Source organism: Canis aureus, chromosome 1 (assembly GCF_053574225.1).
Source record: "Canis aureus isolate CA01 chromosome 1, VMU_Caureus_v.1.0, whole genome shotgun sequence".
In the NCBI taxonomy this organism is placed as follows: Eukaryota; Metazoa; Chordata; class Mammalia; order Carnivora; family Canidae; genus Canis; species Canis aureus.
This window is the reverse complement of record NC_135611.1, coordinates 50,640,969-50,661,557: the sequence shown is the minus strand read 5'-3', so window position 1 is coordinate 50,661,557 and position 20,589 is coordinate 50,640,969. Positions and strand designations below refer to the sequence as shown.

The window sequence follows — 20,589 nt, the reverse complement described above, 5'->3', positions numbered from 1 at the left end:
GGGGACTTTTTTTTTAATTTAGTGATTGACTTGGGTTTTGCTTGCCTATTAGCTTGTTTTTTTGTGTGTGTATCATTAATTCAGCCCCAAATTTTCTTTTAACATTGTAAATGTCCTAATATGATCAAGAAAAATCTTGTGTCAGTCTCTCCTCTGTTTTTCAAGTGAGGACCTGTGTTCTGGAGCCCTCTCTCCTCATGAGCCTGGCTATCACTGTGGGACTTCTCACTCTCCTCCTGGGAATTCTCTTTGACTCTTTCCTTGACTATGCCCTTTTACCTGAACCCCATGTATCCTCCTTATTTGATTTACTCTCTGTTCTCCTACACCTTGGTAAGAAAGTGCTTTCCTTCAGAATGTTGAAGGTACTCGCCACCCCACCCCCACCACCCCAGCCACAGTAGGCTCTGTGCCCACTATGGAGCCCAATACAGGGCTTGAACTCATGAACCTGGGATCAAGACCTGAGTTGAAACCAAGAGTCGAACACCTAACCGAATGAGCCACCCAGGCACCTCTGGATTTATTGCTCTCAGGATTTGTTGCTGAAGTCCAATGCCATTCTGATTCTGATCAAATGTTCGTGCATGAAATGTGTTTGCTTTCTCCAGGCATTCCATCTCGGTCACGCTCACATGAGTTGTCCTTCCTTGGTCTGGGTCTTCCTCATGCTTTGTGCTGGGCCCAGTTGCACAGCATGCTCTCTGAACCTGGAAACTTGTGTCCTGGGGAATGGTTTCCTACTTCATTCTTTGATAATGTTCTCTTCTGCATTTCTCAAATCCCCTTTTTCTGGAATTACCGTTTGTTGGATGCTCAACCCCTGGGGTTAATTCTTTGGTTTGGTGTTTTTTTTCTCACATTCTTCTATTTCCTATGTCCTATTCCCTTACCTCTTTGCTCTACTTTCTGAGCTATTTCTCCAAACTTGTTTACCAAATTGACTGAGTTTAATTTTTCTGCCACTGCCATTTTAGCATTTAAGACCTCTTTTTTGTGCTCTAAATATCTTTTCTTTAAATCATCCTCTTATCTCTTCAGGGAAATTGACAATAGGCATTTTGTTTGCAAGTTTCCTATTCTTGGCTAAATTGTTTTCTCTCTGTTTCCTTTGGTCCCTTATCTTGCATGTTACAGTCATTCTTTTGTATATCATAACTTCCTTTGCTTTGCATTCATATTTTTTTAAAAAAATTAAAACTTCTTGGGAGCTATATATGTGCAGGCACGCAACTTGTTCAACTCTATGTGCAGGAGTGGATTTCACTCTGGGGCAGTAGAGCAGTGAACCCAAGGAGGCCACACCCAATGTCAGCATAGTTTCAGGGAGAGAGGATTAGTCTGTTTGCCCAGACAGATGCTCTAACAGTAATTTCCTTCCAGGTGGTAGGGAGATGAGAGTGTGCTACATCTAGAGGTCATTGGTCTACAACCCAGGCAGGAGAAAGGGGGTGAGGTGTCCACCAGTCAACTTATTCACTCCTATCATTTCCCTGATTTCAGTATAGATTAGCTCTGCAAGGTGCACCCCATCTAGATCCCCTCTGGATCAACTTCCTTGAAAGATAAACTTACCTTCAGCCTTTCTGTGGCCTGGCTTCATTGGCTGGGTGCTGGGATCCTATGATCTCACTGCTCATTATGTCCTATTTTCCAGCACCTGTTCTCATTTTACCCTTCCTTCGCTCTGAATCTTCCCAGTGCCTGGTGTTTCCAGTCCTTAGCTGTCGCTGAGCTTTGGCAGCATGAGCAGGCTTGTTTCTTTCTAACTCTCTTTACTGTGGTTGGCCAGGTTTCAGATCTCTCTGCTCTGCTGCGGTGACCAGTCTTCCATTTGGGTTCCGCTGTCTAATTGACATCTCTCCACTGATCTTGCCTCCTCTCTCAAACTCTCCCTGGTTGTGGATTTATTCTGTTTCTGTTTCTTCAGTGGCATTGTAGTGAGGCTTGTGGAGGTCGAGATTTAGAGACCCGTTTATTTGGTCTCCCCTGCAGAACTGGGAGACCTTGCTTTCCTCCTTTTGGCAACTGTCACCACCACCTCCACCACTGGCCAGCATGGAAACCCTGCTGTGACCCCAGATTCCTCCTCCCTCCACACCTAGTCAGTCTCCATCTCATCAAGGCTGCTTACTGATTGTGTACCCCAAGTGTGGAGCAGCTTAATGTATACCCCAAATGTGGAACAGCTTCTGAATGGACCCCCCCAGCAGCAACCTGTGTTTCACACTGATCCCACCACAGTCATGATGCTAAAACAGGAATTTGTGTCACTCTCTTTAAAATAAACTTATGGTTCCCTCAGCCTTTAGGATAAAATTCAAGGTTTGCATCATTAATAGAAGGCACTTTGTCATGTACAGGACTTTTCCCCATTTCCTCTTGTCTCTGTGACTCCCTCCAACACTGCACAGGCTGATCAGAGAACCGCCCCCGGTGGGTTCTTGGCTCAGGGCCTTTGCACATATATCTGGACCTGCCAGGAAATTCCCCCTTTTTTCTCTTCCTGACCCCTAGGAATTTGCCCTCCACTGCATCATTCACCAAAGGCTGAATTTGGCATTCTTCCCTAGAGGAGGTGGTCCCTTGCCCCCCACTTGCTACTACTCAAAAACTCTGTCTGACATGGCCACCACTAATGTGGACTATATATATATATATATATATGTGTGTATATATATATATATATATATATATATATGTATATACACTCTATACATAAATGTATGTATATATGTGTGAATATGCATATATACATGTATTTATAATATGCATATATTTGTGCTAATATAGGATATAATTGTATTGATACAAATATATACATATTGTAAATATAGACATATATAACACATGCATATGCACACATATATATACACACACATACATAAATAATACTTTTCTTCACAGAAGAAAATGAACTATTTGATTTTAATGCATTTTTATACAGATATTTAATCATCTTATGTGAAATTCTCACTTTTAAAGGGGGTGAATGGCATACTAGTTTCCTTCTCACAGCTATATCTGAAAATTTACTTCACAGAATAGTATGAGAATGCAGAAGTACTTGATTTTTTTTTTTTAAGCACACTCTAGGCCCAACATTGGGCTTGAACTCAAGATCCCAAGACAGTTGCATACTCTACCGACGGCGCCAGTCAGGTGCCCCAGAAGAGGTTGATTTTGATGAACTCAAATACATGATTCTAGAATGCAGAATAAGGGTGCCTAAACTGAAGCCTAAGGTTTATTCTCATGTAATTGTATTTTCACCAGAGGAAAGAAATGTAGTCTGAAATTATTAGCTTCAGTATCACATAAATCCCTTTGCAGGGCCTCTTCTGTGTGTGCTCAGACACTGGCCAGCACTCAGCATGCAGAAGTACATCTGGTCCCTGTAAGACAGGCAGGACCGCGGCTGTGGAGTGAGTGTGAATGGGTGTGTGTCAGGTCTTCCCTCTAGTTGAATAAGCCTCATTTGACTTCAATTCTGTCCCCCCATTGGCCCCTAAAGATAGACATTGGCCTAGGAAATTGCTAACAGAGCAAATAGGAGGCTGAATTACTGTTCAGCCCCCATCCTTACTGCCTCGCTAGAGCCTTTCTATTTGTGTTATGTAAATATTGCCTCCTCCTGGATGCAGCTTTATAAATTCTACTTTGAAAACTGGCTCAAGCTGAAAGCTCAAAGTATCTGCCTCACAAAACGGTCTGGATTGTCCGTGTTTTGAAAGGTTTTTTTAATTTTAAAGAATTTGTACAGTTCTAAGTGTTGGGCTTCTTGAGTTTCAGCACTCTGTGAAAAATAAAAAAGATCTCTCTATAATGTTAAAGTAGCTTAACCTATAGGTTTAAAAACCTCCCATTGTGCCTCCCTGTCTTGCTATCTCTTGCAGCTCAGTGCCCCACCTGTCTTATTCATCTTTAAAGGCCCAGGTTGGGGTACCTGGGTGGCTCAGTCAGTTAACCGTCTTCCTTCTCTCATGCCATGATCTTGTGGTCCTGGGATTGAGCCCCTCATCAGACTCCCTGCTCAGCATGGGGTCTGCTTCTCCCTTTCCCTCTGCACTTCCCCTGGTTAATATTCTCTCTCTCACTCATGCTCTCTCTCTCTCTCAAATAAATAAATCTTTAAAAAACAAATATTATAAAGGTCCAGGTCAAATTTGGTGTCCTCCACAAGAGCTCATGCCTAGAAATAATCTCACTTCACATTAGTTCCTACAGAAGTTCCATAGGTTCATATCTGGTACCTCCCCATGCCCCACCAAAATAATGCTCAAGGAATAGAAAGAGTATGTATACACAAGAACAAAAGAGTTTGAAAAAGAAGAGTCTGGTGAGCAATGTCAACAAATTTCAGCACACAGGGAAGAGTGGGTAAATAGAAGTCCATCAGTGAGGTACCAAAGAGAGAATTGTCAATTTAGCCCTAATAACCACCCTTATAGGGGATCCCTGGGTGGCTCAGTGGTTTAGCGCCTGCCTTTGGCTCAGGGAGTGATCCTGGAGTCTCAGGATCGAGTCCCACGTCGGGCTCCTGGTATGGAGCCTGCTTCTGCCTGTGTCTCTGCCTCTCTCTCTCTCTCTCATGAATAGGTAAATTAAAAAAATCTTTTAAAAAAATAACCACCCTTATAAATGTGGATCTACCCCTTAATGCTCTGGCTCTCATTTTCCTTTATTTCGAAACAGGGATGAGTTGGTCTACCTGGTCTACCTTGAATGTTTCTTGTACAAATCAAGTGAAGTAAAGCATATAAAGAACATTGAAAACTGTGTTGACCTTTATAAACAAAAGTCTATTTGTACCCTTGTCACTCTGGCTTTTATTATATTTGTTTGTTTACTTATTTCCTCAATTAAGTTATGGGCTCTTTGAGGGCAAGTATTGTATTTGTTTATATTCCCTAGAGCCCCTAGTGTGCTCAAAATCAGCATTTACTTGTTGAGCCATCATTAAAATAGGCATAAAAAAAGTTAAAAATATGTCCTTAAGATACTCTGAAAACACGCATGTACATGTTAAATGAAAGATATAGAAGTTATGCTAAATTTGTAAGTATGTAGAAAGAAATCCTGTTTTTTGAGCAATAACTTGGTGCTGGAGATGGCTGATTATTTACCATCCGGAAATCCACACAGAGCAAAGCTTTTTAGCAATTCTAGCCTTGACATTTCTGTCTCATATTGAAATACTCCATAAGGGACAACTCAGTGTTAACATTTTCTATGGGAATATGACATGTCTAACAGAGGCTGAGCAGCAAACAGTTCAATTCAAATGAATGAACACTTTCATATGCTCGGTAAATCATATTGAAGATAATAAGCATCCTAAAAGGCAGGGCAATATTGAGTCTCACTTGCACCCAGCTTTGTTCTAGCAAATTATTTGTATGGGTGGTCTTCTTCTAGCTTGAACAATTGGTATAAAAATCCACTATTTTAATACTTAAGAAATAGCATGAATTCTAATTGTGTCTAGACAGTTACTTTGGAAAATAGATGATAGAGATATATGTCTCCCCCAAAAACACTTAGATCAAAATATGATCACTGGATAACAAATTTAGCCAGCCTCTGAGGAGTGGAAAGTAATGTGATTTAACTTCATATTGGATTAGATTCTTTCGATTATTATATAACTATATAAACACTTTATTACAAAATCAAAGCCTTTGGTTTTGTCAAATATATCATGTTTAAACAATGATGACTTTGGGGATCCCTGGGTGGCTCAGCGGTTTAGCACTGCCTTCGGCCCAGGGCGTGATCCTGGAGACCCGGGATCAAGTCCCACATCAGGCTTCCTGCATGGCACCTGCTTCTCCCTCTGCCTGTGTCTCTGCTTCTCTCTCTCTGTATCTCTCATGAATAAATGAATAAAATCTTAAAATAAAATAAACAATGATGACTTAAAAAGCCATTACACTTTTTGTTTCTGTTTCACTTCAGTTCCTTAAACTAAAAAGAAAACAGAGGTATTCAATACAAAATCAAGTGGCAAATATTTAGAAATGTGATATTGCTTTAATTTGAGACCCAATATAACTAACAATTTAGCAAGATGCACATAGTATGGGAAGATTTTGTTGTAAATTGTAAGTTAGGAATTAAGAAACACACTACTGAATTATGAGTGAGTGAGTGATCCCCAAGGATAACTGGAATTCATTTTTTGGTAGGAGTTTAGTTTGTTGTTGTTTTTTATCCAGAGATTGGGGAATACTAGTTCTGAATTATTTTCTAATTTTTGCCCTACCAGTAAAATCATAACTGAGCTGTTTTAACAACATAAACTGAGAAGAGGGAGTGAAAGAGGAGAAGAGAGGGTAAGAAGGAAGAAAGTGTGGAGAACTTGGTCATTCATTTGCTTTTGAAAATGCACTAGCTTCTTCAGGGATATAGATTACAATTTTCTCAGTTATAACTTTTCATGTACTCTTTAACTGTTGACTTTTGGTGAGTAGTTCAGTACATAATGAATAATCAATTATCTGATATTAAAAGTAATATACTTCCAAATATTATCATTGAAACACTCCCTTTATTATTTTTTAACACAAAACGTTAGTAGAGTATAATAGGATCTGGATTAGCTAGTTTGTGTGTGTGTATGTAGGTCAATATTATCTTTACTGTAATAGTTTGTGTGATTTGTTATTGTTCACATGAACCATGAACATTAATACCATACTGGAGATAAATATTGGACATTTTTATTTCTTCTATAGCAAATTGCCTCTTCTTGTTAAGATTAAGGCCTTCATCCCCACTGGGTTTTCTTCTCTATTGAAGAAAGCTCTTTATATAGTTAGAATAGAAATCTTTGTTTATCAAATATTTGAAAAAATTATTCATCTTTTTTCTTTTAATATGGTCAAGTTGGTTTATGCTTTCTTTTATAAAAGCTTTCAAACTTTTATAAAGACAAATTCTTCTCAGTTTTTTCTTTGGATTCATTTTGCCAGGTTTCTAAAATAATGCTATTGAGACTTGATGAGAATTCTGTTGCAAATAAGACATTTTTTTTTCAGAAGAATCAAATCTTTATAGAATTGCCTTTTAATTCAGGAATGCAGTATATGATTATATCTGTCATCTATTGCTGTTTAATAAAGCTTTGTGTGTTATTCTTTCTGTTGTCATTGTTTTGTTGCAGATCTGCATATTTACTGCTAAAGTTTCTCCAAGGCATTTTTAATTTTTATTGCTAACGTTAATTCATTTTTTTCATCATATTTTGTTTTTGGTTTGCCTATAATGTTGTGATTTTTCTATATCAAATTTGAATACAGCCAGCTCCTTCATCCATCTCTCCTAGTTCACTGAGGTTTCAAGATAGTTTTCTTGTATTTTTAAAAATAACTTTTAAGTAATAGTATTTTCCTAATTTCCTGATATTTGTATCTACTTCTTTTTCTTCCTATGTTTTTTTGCTAGAATTTTCAGAACAGATTAGAGCATAAACAATGATACAATAGTGGGGACCTGAGATTAGAAATATTAGTATGTACTCAAAGAAGAAAGTATATATTAGTATCTACTTTTCCTCTTGCTTTGAGCTGTGATATCCTGCATGGGGTACTTGAAGAACTAACAAATATTAGCATGTACTCAAAGAACATAAGCATGTACTCAAGTTCAGAGAATCCGCCCAGCTTAAACTCGAAAAGTATTCATTAATTGTGCCACCCCCAATGCTTTCCTTTTGCCAGAGATTTGCCGTACATACTTGAGTATGTAGACAGGACAGGAAGTTAGGAGAGGTGTAGGGGGCAGGAATACACAGCTTTACAGGACAACTCCACAGGGACCAGAATGGCCTTCACTAACACGGAAGGTAAGGATAGTAAACACAGCCCATTTATAGGAATGTCCCTACCTCTGTTATTAAAAGTGATGTATGTTAGGTTAGTCTAAAGAAAGGTTTTTCAGTATAAATTGTCTTAAGTCTTAGTCAAATGATTTCCTCAAAAAAAATTTTAAAAATTATCCTATGTCTTCACGTAGAAACCAGTATGGTCTGTATAATACTGGATTTATATCTCATCACTTTAATATTTTTTGTTTATGATTATTACTTATTTATTCTGATGTGTAGGGTTTTTTTAAAGATTTTATTTATTTATTCATGAGAGACAGAGAGAGAGAAAGAGGCAGAGACACAGGCAGAGGGAGAAGCAGGCTCCATGCAGGGAGCCCGACGGAGGACTCGATCCCAGGTCTCCAGGATCACGCCCTGAGCGGAAGGCAGGCGCTAAACCGCTGAGCCACCCAGGGATCCCCCTAATGTGTAAATTTGACAAGCTTGTTTCATTTATCACTTTGCCTCCAGCACTGAGAACAAAGCTACCCATGCATTTGCCTCTCAATACACAATTGTTGAATATCACTTTCCCTGGCCAAATGTTATTGCTTGAGGAAATCTACTTCCCGGTATACTTGGAGGAACCATTTACCACTCAGTTGGTTGATGGACTTCATGAACCTTCCATATGGTATCTTGGCCCTATGTGTACTAACATGCTAGGTAGTAAAATCATGTGAAAGAAATTGTTTCTTGAGCTAACATTTCTTAAAAGGTATGTGGTGTAGAAAGGGAGAAGAAATGGGTAGGAAATATCAGAAAGGGAGACAGAACATGAAGACTCCTAACTCTGGGAAATGAACTAGGGGTGGTGGAAGGGGAGGAGGGCGGGGGGGTGGGGGTGAATGGGTGACGGGCACTGAGGGGGGCACTTGACGGGATGAGCACTGGGTGTTATTCTGTATGTTGACAAATGGAACACCAATAAAAAATAAATTTATTATTAAAAAAAAGAAAGACACATGTAGCAGATGAGAATATTTTCTTCCTTCCCACACATATTCGCAGAAAATATGCCTTGTCTTGGGTAAAGAGATTAAATGTGGTTAGTATTGGAGATATGACATCCATCTACATTAACATGAGCTTGCCAATTCAACAGAATAATAGTTATCCACAGCATATTTTATGGGAAGTATATTAATTGATTAGTATTGTCTCTATTGCTTAGTATACCAATGAGGACCCACCTAGAGGGTATAGTCTGTGCCTAAATTATCTCCATATCCCCATGATCTGGCACTTGGCACAAAGCATAATCAGCAGATACTTGCAGAGGGAGTGACCAGCTGAATCACTGAGTCAGGATGATCGCTGGCAAGCTTGGGTTTGGAGCAGGGGGGAGCAGGTGGAAAGAGAGTTCACCCAGATTGATGAGAACAAAAAGGAAGAAGGGTTCAGGAGAGAGTGGTGGAATGTGGTATGTTCCCTAGCTGTGGGAAAGAATATAACTCTGGCTGATTAGAATGAGTGAGGACAAGAAAAAGAGAGAAATGAATGGAGAAGGAAAAAGGAGATGAAAATGTAGTACTGAGTGAGGGATAAAAAGCTATTCAAAATGAATTTGGGGGAGCTTTCAAGAAGTCAACTAGGGCTTTTCTAAGAAAATGCACTGAACAATGAAGTTGTGTTCAAGTCAAACTCCCCATATAATCAATTAAATGTTAATGATGTACATTTTAAAGAAGTTGTTGAACAAAAGAAAGTGGTGTTTTCTTTTATGAGGTGTTTGGGAAAAGTGCAACATTGGGTCTCACCTTTGTCATTACTGATTTATGTTAGTGGAAACATTTGAGAATACTCATGTAGTTCTGTCTCTTAACCCATCAACATGTTATTGTTTCTTTCCAAGAACAAATAAAAGTCCAAATTTCAAGAAACTACTGTGAAAGAGTTTGAGGAATGGCTAAGAAGGACAAATGAGAAATAGAACCTTGGGTAGCTAGTAGGTGATCATCACATTCTCCCCCCTGCACCAAATACAGGTGAAACAACTTGAGCTGATAGGAGCATGTAAAGTACTACAGGTCAGGCTTTGGTTGAATTTAATGAATATTTACCTGGCATAAAAGGAAGTATAGTACCTTCCTTGCTTTTAAATGACATGTCCAAGGTGCCCCCTCCCAAATTTAGGGCAGCTATAACTCCAGTGAATGAAGGCAGTCCTTCTGCCCTTGAATTATAGAACTCTAGAGAAAGTTCATTTTTATCTGAACAATATTCTTGGGGATAAATCACAAAGGAAGCCTGTCAATTAAGTTAAATAGCAATGACATGGTAAGAGAAAAAGGCTTTATAGCTGTTTATATAATCTGTGATTTGACCTCCTTCAACCCCATCTCCCCCGTCAAGGTGGCAATGACTTCATACAGTGACAAACAGAAGTTAGTGTTGCACTTGTAGGATCTTAATCACAGAAAATAGCCATTCTTGCCCATTGTATTCATTCCCTAGGGCTGCCAAAACAACTTACCACAAACTAAGGTAACTTAAAACAACAGAAATTTATTGTTTGTTCTAGAAGCTAAATGTCTGAAATCAAGGTATCTATAGGGCCATGCTCTCTCATAAGGTCAGTAGTGAGGATTTGAGGGCAGTGTAGTGGGGATCTATTTCATGACTTTCCCTTAGTTTCTGGGGTTTCCAGCAATTCTTGACATTCCTTAGCCTGTGGCTCTATGGCTCGCTCTGCTGTCACATGGTATTTCCTGTTTGTTTCTCTATGTCTCTTCTTAAAAGGACAACATTGGATAAGGGCCACCCTAATGACCTCATCTTAACTTGGCAATATCTGCAAAGACCCTATTTCTAAGTAAGGTCGCATCCAGAGGTACCCAGAGGTTAGGACTTGAACATGTCTTTTGGGCAGATACAATTCAAGCCAACAATGCCACCCAACCATCAAATGAAAAATGATACTTGGAAGAGTATGTTTTAAAAAAAAAGGATTTACATGGATGCCTGCGTGGCTCAGTCGGTTAAGTGGCCAACTCTTCGTTTCCCCTCAGGTCTTAATCATGGGTCATGGGATCGAGCCCCATGTCATGTCAGGCTCAGCACTTGGGGGGAGTCTGCTTGAAAGGTTCTCTCTCTCTGCCCCTCCCCCTGCTTGCTCACTTTCTCTCAAATAAATAAAATATTTTTTAAAAAGAGTTTACAAATGCATATGCTATATATCATTTGATAACATATATTCTAAAATATCCTGTATCTTAGGCTTTGAAAAAATAAAACTACATTTTGTAGAATGGAAGCTAATGAATTAACTAAATGAGCTAATGAATTAAAAGAAAATAAACATGTTTTACAAAGGGTTCATATGGTGTAAAAATCCTAAGCATGTTTCTTTTTTGGGTTTTTACTCTAGCCCCACATTTCTAAACAAACAAACAGAACATTAAAATCCTTAAAACTTAAGATGCCTAAATATGAAATAAATGTTTAATGTGAATAAGCCTATATGTTAAACAGATAGTTCACAGTGATCTCCATTCTCTCTCCATTCACAGTTCATTTCTCTCCCTCACAATTGTATGTGTCTCTTAGTTCAGAGCCTTATTAGAATTAAAGCCAATAAATACAATTTTTCCCTGAATACATCTACTTCTTTGAGTGTATAGCTTATGGGTTTATATCTAAATGTTACACACTTGTTTTATTCCCCCAAAGCACTAGGCATAGAGCGTGGGTCAAGGACAAGACAAGTCACTAATATGTTCTTTTAATTCACAAACTTTTATTGAGCATTTACTATATACCAACCACTGTGGTAGGCCCTATGGATGCTAAGACTTGTAAAATAATTTTCTTTTCTCAAGAGATCCACACTCTGGTAACTTACAGAACAGCAATGATCAATGTTTTTCTATTTGTTTTGATCACTGACTCCACTGAGAATCCAATGAAAACTGTAGAATCTTCCCCCTTTTGCACTCAGAAAAATGGACACACAGAATTTTGCATGCAGTTAAGTAGACAATGGAGCTACTCTAATTGTGTGTGTGTGTGTGTGTGTGTGTGTGTGTGTAGAGAGAGAGAGAGAGAAAGAGAGAAAAAGGAACTTGTCCAGGAATGTAGACAAATATTCTCTGAAGAGATGAGAGAAAGGCCCTAGTCTTTACCCTTAGAATGTAAGTGAATGGCTTTAGAGGAGATAAGCCTTCAAATGTCTCAGGAACAATTCAATCTCCAATTTTCAGGGCATGTTTGCCATTCAATCATCCTTCAACACTGGCTGCCGATAATCTCTTCTCAGCCCTCACTGTAGTGAAATGCGCAGAAAGCCTGCCCAGCTGGAACTTGAAATGTAAGGACACTGACTTTTTACCTCTAAGAAGTCCAGAAATAGGCAGAGAGAGGCTTCTGCACAGGTTCATCAAGGGTGTGAGCTCCTTCTGTCCTGTGGTCAGTTCTCATCACTCAGGTCCCAAGCTGGAAGAAAAGCTTTGTCCTCTTGAGTGTCTCTCTTGAAATCAGGAGGGAAAATATTTCCCAGATGCCCTCAACAGCTCTCCCAGTTTTTCCCATTTTCCAGGACTGGGTCACATGGATGCTCCCAAACGAGTCACCATAGGTGGGAACAGGATTCCTGTGACAAGGCGAGGTAGTTGAAATAAATTCTGAGTCAGAGGGGCCTTCTGTCAAGAGAGGAAAAGACTTTCATCCTGGACCCTTGGCCAACTCATTAGCAGAGAAGGAAGAGGTAGAAAATGACTGTTGTAGGCAGAAAATAGTGTCTGCCAAAATTTCCAGAGTAATATGAACATTGTTATAATAAAAGGTTAACAGCTCTTAAATGATCAAGAAGATAATCTGGTGCAACTTCTATTTCCAGACAGAAGTCGCCCACGCCCTCATGAGGGATAAGAACACCGAGGAAAGTATTTGGCTGCCTTTCTGTAGCATGTGTTTCATTGTGGTTGTTTGTAGTTGTTGCAGGAGCCCAGGGCGGAGGAAAGGCAAGGCAGGTGTGAGAGGAGACTTGAATGGAAGACAAACACAGAGGAAGAGAGAAGGAAAAATAGCAGACTAAAGAGGAAAAGCAAAGTCCGAAAGAATAGAATGAATGTGAAGAATAGAATGCCACTGAAACAGTTGCTTTTCTATACATTAAGAACCACTCTCTTTTAGACATCAACTCTTTCAGTGTTGACAACTTTTATTTCCAGAAATTTCTTTTTCACTTCCAATCATAGTAGCACTTTTCTCTCCTCTGGTTCTGCCTTCTCCAGATCACTCTCTAGACAATACAACTAAAAATGTGGTTCTGCCTCATGCCCAAGATGATATGCCAAGAATGCCTTGAAGGACAAAGATAGGTCATTGATCCTGCTGGGTATAACAAGCCTTGTTCAGATGGAAGTTCCGATACTCTAGGTATTTTGCATGGACTGGGGTCAATCCCCTGTGACCCCAAGTCTACACTTCTCCTGTCCTTCTGCACAGACTTCTCAGCTGTCCCCTGCCACTGACCAATCCATTTGACAACATTAGTTGCAGGTGTTTCTTGGTGCTCTGTTTCAAGTGCAACTACCTATGTGGACTCAAAGTTGTCATTAGAGTTAGAAGGAGCCTATAAAAGGGAGTCCAGGAATGTTCTTTCTTCCTCCACTTTCTTCCATAGATCAAATACCACCCTGTTTCTGCATGATAAATACCAAAATTGTCATATGGACTGACCCTGCGGTATACTAAAAGTGGCCACAAATTCTTGTACATTTTACCCATTAAGGGGCAGGTAGTATTCCCCTGCCCCTTGAATTTGGGCTGGTCCATGTCTGCTTTGACCAGTGGAGTACAGTGGAAGGGACATTATGCCAAGCCAAGCTCTTAAAAAGGACTGGAAGCTTCCATCTCTGCCTTTGGGAAGAGTCCTGGGCTGTCATGTTAGAGATCCAGATATCCTAAGGCCACCATGTTATGGGGAGATCCAACCTAGGCATATAGAGTGGCTATGTGGAAACAGAAAGAATGAGAGAAAAAGGAGGTAGAGGGGTAGTTTGTTACACAGTAGAAAATCACACTGGACCCCATGATGTAACATAAGCCTTTCCTTTCATACTTTTCTTGAGCTCACATAACACAGTTCCTGTTTCTTGTCTATATGTATGAAGTTCACACATCTCCCACCACACTGGAGGTTCCCTTGGAGTATATTTGGGTTTGTGGTTTGTTGAATGTGAGAGATTACCAAGAACCTCTCTCCAAAGTTTTTACATTTTTATTTGAAAACTGACAATATCTTCTTTGATGCTTATATGATGTTTAGATGCAAGAATTTGTGCTGTCTTTTTTTCTGACACAGAATAAGAACATGTATATAATTATTTTGTCATTACTTTAGAGCTAAAATTACAAGGAGTGACGCCTGGGTGGTTCAGCGGTTGAGTGTCTGGAGCTCAGGACATGATCCCGGGATCCAGGATCAAGTCCCACATCGGGCTCCCTGCATGGAGCCTGCTTCTCCCTCTGCCTGTGTCTCTGCCTTTCTCTTTCTCTCTCTCTCTCTCTTTCTGTCTCTCATGAATAAATAAATATCTCTTTAAAAAATAAAAATAAAATAACAACAAGGAATCAACAATTATAAGGTAAATTTATAGATCTCTCAGTATTGTTTCTACTTTTGAAAAGCACAAAGAATATCTAGTCAATGCAGTAATATTTTCCATTCAATTATATGCTCATGTAGATAAATAACTTTGATCCATGTTCATTCAGGTATCTCCTGACTTCTGACCATATTTTGACTGTTTTCCCTCTCTTGAACTTATGATTTCATAATCCATTTATTACCTTGATTTTCTTGTTTCCTATCATTAATATTTTTCTCTTTAATTTTCTTCAACATCTACTCACCGTTCCAAAAAATATATATAAAGTTATTAATTGTTTAAGTTATTCAGTAGATTTAAAATCTCGTAACTTCCATGTAAAAATATCCATATATTTTAACTCTGTAAAGGTTATGCTGGAAAAAACTGAATTGGTCATGTTACAAATCAAATATGTGGCCAGGTAATAAAAGCCCTGAGCATATAATAAATTCTAACAGACAATTTGACTGAATTCTAATAAAAACCTGAGAGAAAATATATTGTTGTCTTTTATGGGTATCTTGATATTGGAAAGAAATAAGATGAAATTTTTTGTTCCAAGGAAAGGGAAGAGAGGTGGCAAGTGGCTCTTCCTGAAGGGCTACCACTTTTTTGTGCCTTCAGACTCCTTACTGTATTGTCCCCAAGTGCCCCACCTTCCTCATCCTTCTTTCTGTGCCTCTCTCATGCCTCACCTCTCCCCTGATAAGACAGAACTGGGATGGGAATCTGGAAGGAAGTGGCAAGTGAGTACCTAAGTCTGATGAACCCATTCCTGTTGGTTTTTTTAAACATATTTAAAGGTTTTAAGTTGATTTATGAATATATTTGGGGTAAAATCCAATGGCCAATCCATCTCTCAACAGCATGTTTGACTATATCATTCTACTTTTCAAACTCTCACTCTCCTCCTGGCTACAAATGGATGCTTCAAAGACCTTTCCAACTTAGCATATCCTAAGCAGAACTCACAATCCCTTCCCCCTGCTTTTCTTCAGTCTTCTTCCCTCAGTAAAAGGCACCACCCAGGGGTACCTGGGTGGCTCAGTGGTTAAGCATCTGCCTTTATCTCAAGTCATGATCCTGGGGTCCTGGGATTGAGTCTCACATCAGGCTCCCCGTAGGGAGCCTGCTTCTCCCTTTGCCTATGTCTCTGCCTCTATGTGTCTCTCATGAATAAATAAAATCTTAAAAAAAAAAAAAAGGCACCACCCATCAGCCAACTGCTCAGCTTAAAAATCACCTGGACAAGATCTTTCCTTTCTTCCACTGATGCCACAGTGATGGTCTGTCAGCAAGCCCTCTTTTTTTTTTTTTTTTTTTGACTATTTTTTTTTATTGGAGTTCAATTTGCCAACATATAGCATAACACCCAGTGCTCATCCCATCAAGTGCCCCCCACTTGAGGAAGCCCTCTTAATGTTGCTTCTACCTCCCTAGATACTACCATCTCTCTCCTGACCTCTGTAGTACTTTCCTAACCAGTGCCCCTGCTGGTTAGTACTAACCCTGCTGGTTAGTACTTTCCTAGCCAGTGCCCCTGCAGTGCCCCCTAACCAGTGCTACCTCCCTAGATACTACCATCTATCTCCTGACCTCTGTAGTACTTTCCTAACCAGTGCCCCGCGAGTCTTTTCCTGAATTCAGGTACTGGAACCAGAGAGTGTAAATTTGAAAAACAGCCTCATCACTTTATAGTTATATGACACTGGGTCAGTTTGCTCCCCTCTCCATGCCTCTGAATCCTCATCTCTGAAATGGAGATGATAACAGTAGTACCTCCTTCATACTCAACAGTGATTTTGTGAGGACTAATGAGTTGGTATATGTCAAGTGCTTGGAAGAGCTTCTAGAACACAGTAAATACTTGATACATTGGCCATTCTTATGAGTTCAGAATTATATTGTACACAGTAAGGAGACAGAGTTCCTTTAAAACATAAAGGATTAGGAGAAATGTATCGTGGTTCTGTGAGATGTTCACATTAGGGAAAGCTGAGTGATAGGCATCTGAGAACTCTCTGTGCCATCTTTGTAACTCTTCTTTAAACATAAAAATATCTCAAAGAGAAATGTTTGTTAATTAGAAAGAGTATCACATCACTACTATGGTGTGAGCTCTTCTAATTCTCTCTCCTCACTCTTATCCTGCCCTACAAAGGCCATTGTGATCTTCTTGCCAATTCCCACACTCAAGTCTTTTTGCTCTTCCTCTGGTCCCTCCTCCCCAGAGCTGGAGTCTGGTCTCCCCACATCTCCATGCTTCCTGTGACTCTGCTCAACGTCCTTCCACAGAGGGGCTTTGGAGGCAATTCACCCCCCCACCCCTCCACCAACATGCTCCCAGTTTTATCCTCCTCTGTAGCACTTAACCTTATCTGAAAGGTTGGGTTTTCTTTTAATTCATTTACTTCAGGGATCCCTGGATGGCTCAGCCGTTTGGTGCCTGCCTTCTGCCCAGGGCATCGTCCTGGAGTCCCGGGATCGAGTTCCACGTCGGGCTCCCGGCATGGAACCTGCTTCTCTTTCTGCCTGTGTCTCCTCCTCCCTCTCTCTCTCTCTCTCTGTCTGTCATGAATAAATAAATAAAATCTTAAAAAAAAATAATTCGTTTACTTCAGTATTACCTGAGCACCTAGTAGAATTCAGGCAGGCAGGGACGTTGTCTCAATCACCTCTATTCCACATATCTAGACCAGTTCCTGGCATTTGGTAGTTGTTTGATGTTATTTATTGAAGGAATAAATGAACAATCAGTATTAAATATTAATATTCTATCAGTTTTATTCTATTACTAGTCCCACTATATGGGCATAAGAGAATGTTGAAACTAGCCAAACTAACAACTAGGCTATTCAAAATTAATGTATTGTTTCATTATATTTTAGTCCTCAACCCAAGGTAAAAATTAGTTTCTGTATGTCCAAAATAACCCAGCATATGACAATCACAAGATATTACCCCAATGTAAAGGCAAGGCTTTGATCCTTCTTTTAAAAAATGCATAATTTAATATTCTTTTGGAAAAGATGGATTTACTTAGTTGTGTGTTAAAAACAGAATTCACCTGAGTAAATTTAAAGATCTAATTGGCTTTATTTAAAGATTTATGAATGAGGCAGCATTTTATCTACCAAAAAGAAGGGAGCTCCAAGAAGCTGTACAGAATGGAAAGATTTTATTCACAGAAATGGGATGGGACAAGGAGATTATTAGCAAAACTAAAGAAAAGATTATTTCAGGCAAGGTCACCTTCCCTTAGGGGGAAGGGCAAGGGGTCATATCACCAGAAGACCTCACTAGTGCTGATTAAGAAATTCTGACTGATTGGTTCAAAATTCCACTCCTGTGAGAGATTGAAACTTGCAGGGATGTTAGGTATAGTCTTATTGGGGCTTAGTGACTTCATTTTGCTCCTGTTATTTCTTTTTAACACTAGTAACGAATTGGATGAAAAAAAAAAAAACATTATTCCTCTTTGTTCTTCATGAGAATATTTTATGATTAGAGAAAAATAATATGGAATAATAGACTGAATGCAAGTATTGGAGATTCAGCTGATTTAGTGTACCCTTGCAGTCTATCATGACACTATTCAGTTAGATTCAGTGGCAATCAGAAAAGAAAGAACTAGCCTTACTTTTACATATTTGAAGCATTGCTTTATACTGCAGATTTGATTATATATAGTTCAGATTATCTGTGGATATGAATGTTAAAGAAACTCAAACTTTCTCAATTATAAAAGGCAAACAAGAAAACAAAAACACCACTGAAACATCCCATAAGCATTCTGAGAACTGTGGACTCTGGGGACTCCCTGCCCCACCCAGGGAGATGGTAAGGACAGCTTCATGTGCTATAACTGGCTGGTACACCTGAATGTCATTTTCTTCAAGCCCAGTAAACTTTAAAATAAAGCAGACTTCTCCCCTAATGATATCATGTTACTTTTGACCAAAGAAAATGTTTTGGGGTGTTTTTTTGTCAATTTATGTCAATTATTTTGACATAATTTCAGACTTAGAGAAAAGTTGCAAGACTAGGAGAAAGAATTTTTATACACTCTTCAGTTAGATACCCAGATGTTATTAGTTACCATGTTTGTTTCTCTCTTGCTCCAAATAATGTAATTTATATAATATATATTTTTAAAAATATAAATATATTTTTTATACTGAACTGTTTGGTCATGTGATGACTCTTTATCTCTAAAGACTTCAAAATGTGTTTCCTCATCACAAGGGTAATCTGCCACAAAGCCCCAGTCTAATGACCAGAATCAGGATACCAGCAATGAATCAGGGATGCCTCAATGGCTCAGCAATTGAGTGTCTGCCTTTGGCTCTGGTTGTGATCCCAGGTTCCAGGATTGAATCCCACATCAGGCTCCTCACAGGGAGACTGCTTCTCTCTCTGCTTATGTCTCTGGCTCTCTATCTTTGTCTCTCATGAATAAATAAATGAAATCTTTTTTAAAAAATTAGCAATGACATCATGTTCCTTATTCATATTTCAGGTCTGTCTTAAGTTTAGACCTTCCTGCTCACATATTGCATTAAGTCACCATGACTCTTGATCCCTTCCAACCTCATCCCTTCTGTGCCTTTTATCATAGCCACACTTGCAACAAGTACAGGCCAGTTATTCAGTCAAATATCCCCCAATTTGCATTTGTCTGATCTTTCCTCATGTTTAGACTCAAGCTGCACACTTCAGGAGTGTCACAGGAGTGATACTGTACACTTCTCAGGATACCATACCAATCAGCACATGCAGTGAGGTTGTCCATTGCTTGATGGTGTTGTATGGAACCACTTAGTCAAAGTGCTGGCTGACAGTTTTCTCCATTGTAGAGCCAATGTTAAGATGTTTATTTAATTAAACATAAAATGGAGCCTGAATAAATCACACTTGTTTTCCGCAAATTAATTCTCTGCAATGCAGTTGTATTTTAAAGAAAATTCAACAGAAAACATATACATGGGAAAATAAGATAGAGGCTTATCAATGTCTGAAAAAATCAAACAAAAATATCTGTAAACATCTCAAAGAGGTATCTCCACTCCCATGTACAGTGTAGCATTATTTACAGTGGCCAAGATATGGAAACAACTCAAGTGTCTGTCAGTGAATGAATGAAAAGATAAGATGTGCTATGCTGTAGGTACGGTTTCAGCCATGAGACAGAAAAAAATCTGGGCACTTGCAACAACATGGAGGAAACTGGAGGACATTTTGCTACGAGAAATAAGCCAGACAGAGAAAGACAAATGCTGTATGATCTCACTTTACATATGGAATTGAAAAAAAGAGAAAGAAAGAAGAAAGAAAGAAAGAAAGAAAGAAAGAAAGAAAGAAAGAAAGAAAGAAAGAAGAAAGAAAATTGAATCCTAGAAACAGAGAGTGAGATGGAAGAGGTTGCAGAGGGTGGGGAGGTGGGGGAGATGTGGAGATGTTGGTACAAAGTATAGTTACATGGGATAAATAGGTTTAAAGTGCTAATGTGTATGCTTGATGACTATAGCTAATAAGAGTGTAGTGAACACTGGAAATACGCTAAGAGAATAGATCTCAGGTGCTCTTATCCCCCCCCCCCAAAAAAGGTAAATGTGAGGGGATGACATGATAATTAGCTCAATGTAGTAGTCATTTCCCTATGTGAATGTATATCAAATCACCATGTTACCTACTTTAAATATACACAATTTTTATTAAAAAATATAAAATAAATTCTAAAAATCTGCAGGCTGTTACATCTAAGAAGCAAAATCTTTAGCAATTAAGTACACAAATTAGATGATTTTGTATACGCTTTGTGCACAGCTTCGTCTGCCCAACGTGCCAAAACTTTTGAGAACTGAAGCCATGCATCACCTACCTAAAGGGGAAGATCAAAAAACTGACAAGCTATTTGAAAGAACAAAATCCATATTTCCTTTCAAATTTCTACTATTAAAATACAGATGATGCTGCCTAAAATGGGTTTATTTTGGGCTTATACATTGGGTTTATCTGACGTGAACTTTATTTTTGCTTTCACTTTTATGTTTACTTCCTCTGGACTCTCTGGTTCTATTTCAGAAGCAGGTTTCTTGATAATATACCATATACTCTATCTGG

The 20,589-nt window shown here is 38.9% G+C and overlaps 1 protein-coding gene across 1 annotated transcript in view; it reads left to right on the top strand.

Moving 5' to 3' along the window:
• Nucleotides 1-20,589, top strand: part of PRKN (parkin RBR E3 ubiquitin protein ligase) — a 1,299,642-nt gene that overhangs the window by 1,046,833 nt on the left and 232,220 nt on the right. The gene's annotated exons all lie outside the window — the stretch shown is intronic.